A 10000-nucleotide genomic window follows, 5' to 3' on the forward strand; every position below is an offset into this window, starting at 1 on the left:
TGACACTAACTCCACCGTACCTGGAATGTAGGACTCTCGGTTTGCTCCTAATTAGGCATGAGTATTTTGGTTTTTGAAGAGGAAGGTGGAGTTAAGGGGATAATTGTGAAGATAATGGGGGATTTGAGCGAGTGTGTGTGTGTGTGTGTATGTGTGTGTGTGTGTGTGTGTTTTTTTAGGGAGCTCTGGCATTAGGCATTGGTAAACTGAGCAGCTCTGTTCTGTTTACTGTCTATCTTTGGCACTGCTTTATTTAACATCAAGTGATAGTGGATTAAGACACACACACACACACACACTCACACACATTTACTTTCTCTAACACAGAGACACATACACACATGCAGTAATACACACATACACACACATTGTACTACATTGTAAATGCTGTGGTTGAAAAATCTCTCTCTCTCTCTCTCTGTCTCTCTCTCTCTCTCCGTGCTGATGCTGTCAGGGACTGACAAACATAGTGCTGTGCCTCAAAGCTGGTGTGGTTGTCAGGGAGATGGTGTGGATCCCTGGGGTTCATTTAAGGATAACACCTCAACTTTCCCAACTGCACCTGCCCATTCAGCACCCAAACGCTGTCATCGCCATGGAAACGACTTCAACCACGTCTCTTCGTCTACTGTCTCCACGGCGCGTATCCACACACCGTGACTTCTTATGGCCATCGTTTTTCTGACGAATGCATAAACGCGGGATCCAGGGATGTTCTGACTAGCTCTGTGTTTTTTTGCTGTAAAGGGCTTTTTGTTGTTGTTGTTGTTGTTGCTGTTGTGTTGTTTTTTGTTTTGTTTTTGCAGTCGTTAATATATTAAAAAATGTCTCTGAAAATCCTCCAGCTATTGCTTTTTGTTCCCCGCTGTTGTTGGAGGGCTATGGTTGTTGTAATGGGAATGAGTAAATGAGGACATGACTGTTTCATCATTTGAGTTTTGTTATTGTGCAGGATGCAGGCAGCGACTAAAAACATTAGATCTGAGCGGTATTATCCGTCCCTTAAATGTTATCTGCATTTGTCCAGCATACAAATAAGATTCAAAACACAGACAGACACAAACAGGAGGAAAGATTCTCCTTCCTGCAGTTGTCTACACGCACAAACACACACACACACACACACACACATACACACATACAGTTATACATGCAGAAAGAGAGAGCATGAGAGAGAGTACTTATACTGCCGCATGGACATACAGAGACACTAACACAGACAGACAGAAATACTTACACACCCCAACACACATGCCAACACACACACACACACACATACACACACACGCAAATGCAGGCACAGGCATGTGAGTGACCTTTCTGCTGTGTTACTATAAATACCTCCATAACCTTTTATTTTACTTCAGCTTCACAGTATCAAAACCCATACACTCTATTCACTGACTCACACTCCAGCTCTACACATACATGTGTGTGTGTATGTGTGTGTGTGTGTGTGTGTGCGCGTGTGTGTGCGCGTGTGTGTGCCATGCATTGGTATCTTTCTGGGGACCGAAAGATAATCTGACAAAAGTCCCCAGTAGGAGAACAACGTTTTTCTAAACTATGTTCTTGTTATTGGTGAAATATAAAGTATCAAAACATTCCTTAGTTAAGGTTAGGTTTAGGGTTAGGGAAAATCTTGTATTCTTTAGTGACAGGATAATGTGAATCAATGGGATGTCCCCACTAGGATGAATACAAACATGTTTTTGTGTGTGTGTGTGTGTGTGTGTATGTGTGTGTGAACATGTTTATATATCACAGTGACAAACCCCACACACTGTATATAATAACACTCCATCTATATGGATGTGTGTCTGTATCTGTGTCTGTGTCTGCATGTGTGTGTGTGTGTTTGTCTGCGTGTGTAAATCTCAGAGTGACAAACCCCATACACTACATATATTAACATTTTAGCTATCATATATGTATGTGTGCCTGTATGTGTGTGTGTGTCTGTCTGTGTGTGTGTCTGAGTTTCTGCATGTCTGTCTGTGTGTGTGTCTGTCTGTCTGTCTGTCTGCATGTCTGCGTGTGTGCGTGTGTGTTTGTGTTTGTGTCTCTCTGTCTGTCTGTCTGCATGTCTGTGTGTGTGTGTGTTCCCTCTCCTGTTGCAGTCATAAAACTTTGATTCATTTAATTAGTGATGGCGCCAATAAATCATCTTAAATCAAATCTAATTAAAGTCTCTGCATGGGTCCTGCTCTGTGTGTGTGTGTGTGTGTGTGTGTGTGTGTGTATGTGTGTGTGTGTGTGTGTGTGTGTGTGTGTGTGTGTGCATGTGTGGGTGAGTCAATGTGAGTGTGTGTGTGACTGATATGATGATATGAATGATACAATGATGAAGTTTATTAAGTAATAAAACTCCCATATGGAAAAAGAATGATGTCATACAGAAACATAATTTAATATACGAATCTTCCACATTATGTATGAGGTCAGGATTATGGTAAGGTGTGTGTGTGTGTGTGTGTGTGTGTGTGTGTGTGTGTGTGTGTGTGTTCATGTGTGCGCGCATGCGTGTGTGTGTGTGTACATGCATGTGTGTGTTTGTGCTTGTGCATGTGATGTGTGTGTGTGTGTGTACATGGATGTGTGTGTGTGTGTGTGTGATGTCATCAGCAGTTGACAGAACAACACAAGGGGACTGGAGAAAAAGAGGATTTGCTTGTAACACTATATGACTCCACAGAATGGTCAAATCAGTCAAGTACACAGTAAACCAGACGCAGACCCATGGAGATGAATGCATCGCTGTAAAGGAGGAGGGAGGAGTCAGAGCAGTGGCAGAGAATGTGATTGGACAATCTGGTCTCTACTGAGACGTAAAACTCTGCTGTTAAGCGTTAGCACCATCATTAACACCTTTAGTCTCACTGACTCTCACTAGTATTCTCATTACATGGTACTATGGTACCTGTCACTGCAGCATTCCGTGTGTGTGTGTGTGTGTGTGTGTGTGTGTGTGTGTGTGAGACAGCGAGAGAGTATGACTGATTGTTCTTGTGTGTCATTACCAGGCATGGTACATATGCAGCTCAGTATAACCACATTCCATTCAGCATGTGTAAGACTGGGCAACACACACACACGCACACACACACACATACACCACACACACACACACACACACACACACACACACACACACACATACACAACACACACATACACCACACACACACACACACACACACACACGCACACACGCACACAGGGGGGAAGAGAAGCAAAGAGGTTAAAATGTTATAGATTTTGCCATTCATTCCTCTCTCTACTATTTCCCTCTGTCTTTCCTGACTCCTTTCTTCTTCTTAAGCCTCGCTCTTTTTCCATATAAAGCTCTTTGTCTCTTTGTCTGCTTCATTGTACTGTTTATTCCTCCCCGCTGCTCCCTCTCTCTCTCTCTCTCTCTCTCACCATGTCACTGGTCTGGTCTGATGGAAAGTGACTGCCTATCAGAGAGGAGAATTCTATTACCCTCTCTCTCTCTCTCTCTCTCTCTCTCTCTCTCTCTCACTCACCCTTTCTCTCTCTCTTTCTCTCTCTCTCTCTCTCTCTCTCTCTCTCTCCCCCTCTCTCTCTCTCTCTCTCTCTCTCTCTCTTTCTCTCACTCACCCTTTCTCTCTCTCTTTCTCTCTCTCTCTCTCTCTCTCTCTCACTCACCCTTTCTCTCTCTCTTTCTCTCTCTCTCTCTCTCTCTCTCTCTCTCTCTCTCTCTCTCTCTCCCTCTCTCTCTCTCTCTCTCTTTCTCTTTCTCTTTCTCTCTCTCACAAACACACACACACACACACACACACACACCCGCACTTATCTAGAGGAATGTACAGAGAGTGAGCACGGAATTCAATTACCTGCTTGAACACACTCAGGCACACACACACACACACACACCACACACATATATGCACATACTCAAAAAAGAAGTATTCCCTGCCTTCCAAACCAATACTTTCCTCAAAATCACTATGATGGAATTGACATGGCACACAGAGGAACAGACAGGTACAAAATCACACAGGAGTAATCACAACTAATCCAACAAAATGCAATCATCACACTTCTTATATCTGTCTTTCTCTCTTACACAGACACACACACACACACACACATGCACACTCACATGTGCACACATGTGCGCACACACACACGCACAAAGGGACTGAGGATAAATATTGAGAGAATAGAACACGAGAGCATGTTACATGACCGCGAAAACTATTCTGGTTTACAAACTGTTTTACGATTGTCACTCTAGCCTTAAACCCGCTTTGTTGTGACTGTGACAGTATAGCTGTTTCGCTGATTATTATTCATAGCATCCCAATTATTATCACTGCTTCATCCTCCACACTGGACAATAGTTTCTTTTCTTTCATTTTATAGCCCCCTGTTCGTTAGCAGAGTTTCTACCTGTATCTGTGTGGAGTTCACTCCTCTACTTCAGCTTTTCTCGCTCTAGTACCTGGTCAGTCACTGAACCCACAGCCACAACACCTAAACACAGCCTGCTCCTTAACAGCCACATGCTGGGACAGAGTGTTACCTCACACGCAAGTCCCTCTGCATCAAAACAACTGCTAAATGCAAATGTAATCTCGTGTGAATGTTGTTTGGTGTTTTCTGATTGGTCCGTCAGGGACTTGAATTGATTTGGTTAGGTTCGATTCGGTTTGGTCTGGTTAGTTTTGTTTTGGCTTTTTTTTTTTTTTTTGGTCAGATTCTCTCCAGTACAGGGCGGAAAGATTTGTAGCTCACAAATGATATTATAAGAAATCCTAGCTTTATTCTGGTCTCGATTATCACTTTAATTTTACATTTTAAAAAGATGCAAAGATAAATTATTGCCTAACAATGATATATATGTGTGCGCACGGCCACACACACACACACACACACACACACACACATACAAAAACACACACATCCATATTTGCCCTCTGAGAGAAGGATTTGTGGATTTGCAGACAGCATATGAGTGCAGTGTACTGAGCAGCTACTGATCGATATTGCTGTGTGAATGTTTAACTTCCAGAGCCTCACAATCAATACAGAACTCTGAACAAGAACCAAATATATGATTCTGCCAAGAATCACCTCCATAACAACAGAGACGGAGAGAGAGAGAGAGCAAAAGAGAGAGAGAGAGAGAGAGGGCATGAGCTTGCTTTACTACCATCAGTTCCTCTCGCTCTCCCTCTCTCTCTCTTTCATCATCGCTCTCTCTCTATCTCTCTCTCTCTCTCTCTACCTCCCCTCCCTTCCTTCCTCCACCCGTTTATAACCACAGACTGCTCAAAGCTGTAAATGCAAACCAACTAAACACACACACACACACACACACACACACACACAGATAGAGAGGGACAGAAGGCCAATAAGTCCCTCAGCATACATGAAGCGTCTCCTGTCTCCTTAAGACACACCCACTTCTTCCCTCTAATGGGCATCAGACATCCATCAGAAGCTTTAACCCCGCCCCTTATGTACTGTGAAGGACCTGCACATGTCAATTAGACCCCACTGGTTCACAGACACTAATATGAGAGAGGTAAAATCCAGCATATGATTACAGTACATGAATCTCTCGCTCTCTCTCTCTCTGTCTCTCTCTCTCTCTCTCTCTCTCTCTCTCATACACACACACACACACACACACACACGCACAGTCTACACACAGTTGATCTGCTAAGACAGCATGACATCTTTGCTTTAATATATTTAAAGAGAGAGTAATGAAGATGTGAGGAAATGTGAAGAGACCTCTGACCTCAGGATGTCCATCTACACTCTCCCTTCATTACTCCACCAATCACAACACTCTGTGTGTGTTGTTACTCTGTTAGGTTCATTAATAAACCAGAGTTTTAAGCAACCCCTTACTTAAAAAATAATGATGAAACAGAGTAGGATGTTCCTATAAAATGTTCTAGGTTCATTGCACAGCAATGCAAATCACACACACACACAAATTCTCAACATACTGACGTTTTTCCTGAGAGAGTGAAGAGAAAACCTATCCCAGGCATTTCTCTTTGTCCAGAGAGACTGTCTGACTGACATGGTGGAGAATGGACAAGGGAGTGTGTGTGTGTGTGTGTGTGTGTGTGTGTGTGTGTGTGTGTGTGTGTGTGAGTGTGTGTGTGGGGAGGACTCTCTACAAGGCTGTGTCTATGAATCCTGAAAAGCTAAGAAAACTAGCGTGTATGATCTGGGCTAACACCAGGACCTGTTACGAGTTGAGTCAGTCTTGTCTTGTGTGCTTTTATAAAACACAGATATATTCATGCGTATCATACAGTCAGTGTGATATCAATAGTTTTATATTTGTGAGATCCGACAGGAGGTAAAGCTCTGATGAAAACATAATCTCTATAAAGAATCCCAGGTGCCGTTCGCTCACAGAAAACGTCTGGGTGTGTTTTATTGTGTTGTGTTGTGTTGTACTAAGAGTTCGGGTGTGTTTTATTGTGTTGTATTGTGTTGCACTGAGAGAGTTTGGGTGTGATGAGTTGTGTTGTGTTGTGTTGTGTTGTGTTGTGTTGTACTGAGACAGTTTGGGTGTGTTGTGTTGTGTTGTACTGAGAGTTTGGGTGTGGTAGACTGTGTTGTACTGAGAGAGTCTGGTTGTGTTTTGTTGTGTTGTGCTGAGAGAGTGTGGGTGTGTTTTACTGTGTTGTGTTGTGTTGTGTTGTGTTGTGCTGTACTCAGAGAGTCTGGGTGTGTTTTATTGTGTTGTGTTGTGTTGTGTTGTGTTGTGTTGTACTCAGAGAGTCTGGGTGTGTTTTATTGTGTTGTGTTGTGTTGTGTTGTACTGAGAGAGTCTGGGTATGTTATATTGTGTTGTGTTGTACTGAGAGAGTCTGGTTGTGTTGTTTTGTGTTGTACTGAGAGAGTCTGGGTGTGTTTTATTGTGTTGTACTGAGACAGTCTGGTTGTGTTGTTTTGTGTTGTACTGAGAGAGTCTGGGTGTGTTATACTGTGTTGTGCTGAGAGAATCTGGTTGTGTTGTGTTGTGTTGTGTTGTGTTGTGTTGTGTTGTGTTGTACTGAGAGAGTTTGGGTGTGTTATATTGTGTTGTACTGAGAGAGTCTGGTTGTGTTGTGTTGTGTTGTGTTGTGTTGTGTTGTGTTGTGTTGTGTTGTGTTGTGTTATATTGTGTTGTACTGAGACAGTCTGGGTGTGATATATTGCATTGTGCTGTTTCCCTAGTGTTGTTCTAACAATGACAAAGCAGAAAGCAGCTGGTTGAACTTTAGAGTGTGTTTATATGTGCGAATCCTCTCTCCCTTCACACACGAGTTCCTGTCACAGGAGACGTCATCTGCTTCAGTCTGGCAAAAACCAAGTGAACCTTCTGTCGTGTGGTTCAGACTGCACCAAGATGGAGAATTCACTTTACAAACACTCTGGTAACACAGAGGTCAACTATGCTTTTCTCATGAAAACACCTATTTCCAGGCTTCAAATTATGGGGGGGTGGACATTTATATATCCTATGCTATATAGCCCTGGAGAAAAAGTTGCCCCCCCCCCCCCCAGTTGTCATGGTATAATTCGCACTTTGCCTATTTCCAGTTCTAAACACAATGCTTTTCAGATTACTCCCATCTATAAAGGTAGACTGAAAAGCAGAAGAGCCATGCAAAGACATTGCTGTCAGACTGTTCAAAGATAAGTGAGTTTTTCATCAGAACAGCATCAACTTTATATGAGTACTGCGGCTGCCACTGACAATATTAACGTTTGTGTGTGTGTGTGTGCATGGGGGGAGGGGTGGTTTTTAATTACAGGTTAAACCCCTTAGCCAGTCAGGTACCACAGTTGTTGGGCAATATGACAACCAGGGGGACTTTGGTCCAACAGGAATTGGAATTGGACTACACTTTGATTTGCAAACCCCTGCACAGTATAACTCCAATATATCTAAAGAGTTATTCATCCGTCAACAAGTCCATCAGATGGATTCAGACGGAAAAGTGAACTGCGTTCAGAAATAAGCAATAAGGGGAATGAGGAAAAAAAAAATTTCAGAGAAAACTAAATCTCAGGCAATGAGAGGAGAAGTGAGCGAATTGGGAACAAGATGAAAAAATGCCCTGGTATCTTCAAATCCCAGACAAGCTTTGGCAAACAAGGAAACCGCACAGCAGGCTTGCTTGTCAAAGTCCTTACACGAAGAGAACAAACTCAACTATGCAAATGCATTCAGTGTTTTCTTTACCAGGTCTGACAGAGAGGATCTCTCTCTCTCTCTCTCTCTCTCTACAGTCACGGTGACCGTTTCCACAGCCATCGAGTCACAGACTCAAGCCTTTGGATGTGTGTGACATCCACACTGCTGAGCAAGTTAGCAAAGTATTTAAAGCAGGAAATCCCTTTCCGACAGACCACTGGGCCGGATCATCTGGGTTGTCCTTAAAGCCGTTTGCAGACGAGCTGATCGCAGCGTAACGCGCGTTAGTCATCTTATCGCTTCACATTTTAATGACACAAAGCATAGAAGACAGGACACATTATCGCAGAAAATTGTGCCCCAAAATATAGTGTCCCAAAAAACATTGTCCCAAAAAATATTCTGCCCCAAGGACCAGAGTGTCCACAGTTCAGTGGCTCAGAAGTCTCTGGTAATGAATACTCTAGAGAGGAAAAAGAAGAATAGTCGCAAGGACTGCACTCTATTTGAATCAGTTCGACAGGAGACATACACACACACACACACACACACACACAGACACAGTACAGAAGCTTTAATTCATTTTTAGGCGTCTGGATTTACCAAAGACTTAAGCTAAAACATTTTTGTATACTTTTCATCCACATTCAGCATCATAAAAATTGCACGTTCTCCTGACCGGAATGCGACAAAAGGAGGCTAACCCGTTTCCTACCCAGCGGTGTCGCGCATGTCCAGTGGAAAGAGCTGAACAGGTAAACGGTACGCATTTCTCCCTCGTCACTGCTACACGCTAGAGCCTCACTAACGTGTGAGCTCACACTCTTCCGTTTCATCCTCTGTTTGAATGACTGAGGAGGTAGTCGCCCGTGGGACAAGCGAAACTGACGGCAAAGTGTTATATTGAACTAATGGAGGATAGTAACAGTGGTGTCCCACTGGACAATGACAGGAGTACAAATGGAGTTCAGTGGTGTGGTGTCACCTCCCTGCTTTTAAGACCGAAAAGAAGTTGTCTTTGAACCAAGGTCATAGGCACATTCGGTCAATTAAATCTTAAACCAATGCCAGGGTTTATGAAGACCGGTTCCTTTAGAGTTAGCACATAAAAAAAGACATTTTTCAAAAAAGAAAAAAAAATGACTGTTTTCAGCAACACATATAGACCCGTTGTACTTCCACAGACTGAAGTGCTGTGGATATAGTCGTTTGCTGTGCTGTTCTAAAATGACTAAATCCAAAGCATCATTTCAAAGAGCCCAACATTTTGGCTGAATGCTGTTTTAGTATTGTCACAACCCAGGGGTGCTGACCTGTTAAAAAAAAAAAAAAACCTACCCAAAAGTAAATGGCAAACCAAAACTCCCCATTCAATATGTGAGAAAACTAAAATTTTCATTGCTAAATCTTTCTGTCCAATGTACAAGCCTAACAATAACAATATATTTTCTTCTTTTCTTTTTTCTTTTCTTTTCTTTTCTTTTCTTTTCTTTCCATTCCGTTTGATTTCCAAGGACTTTGGCTTCAAAATTACATTTGGAGCCACCCGGCTTTTTTAAAAGGGTACAGCAAAAGATATGCAGTGTAGGTCAGATGGAATTAAGGGAATAAAATTATTTCAGTCTCTTTGTCATTGTCATATGCATGTGTACAAAAGTATAACATCACTAGCATGAAAATTAGGATTTCTATCTATCTATCTATCTATCTATCTATCTATCTATCTATCTATCTATCTATCTATCTATCTATCTATCTATCTATCTATCTATCTCTGTAATATGTAATATGTCTATCTATCCAAAAATAAGCCAGAGAACA

At 42.4% G+C, this 10000-nt stretch overlaps 1 protein-coding gene across 2 annotated transcripts in view; it reads right to left on the minus strand.

Moving 5' to 3' along the window:
- stxbp5l (syntaxin binding protein 5L) overlaps positions 1–10000 on the minus strand; it is a 126015-nt gene that overhangs the window by 101285 nt on the left and 14730 nt on the right. The gene's annotated exons all lie outside the window — the stretch shown is intronic.

Source organism: Chanos chanos, chromosome 10, assembly GCF_902362185.1.
Source record: "Chanos chanos chromosome 10, fChaCha1.1, whole genome shotgun sequence".
NCBI classification, from domain to species: Eukaryota; Metazoa; Chordata; class Actinopteri; order Gonorynchiformes; family Chanidae; genus Chanos; species Chanos chanos.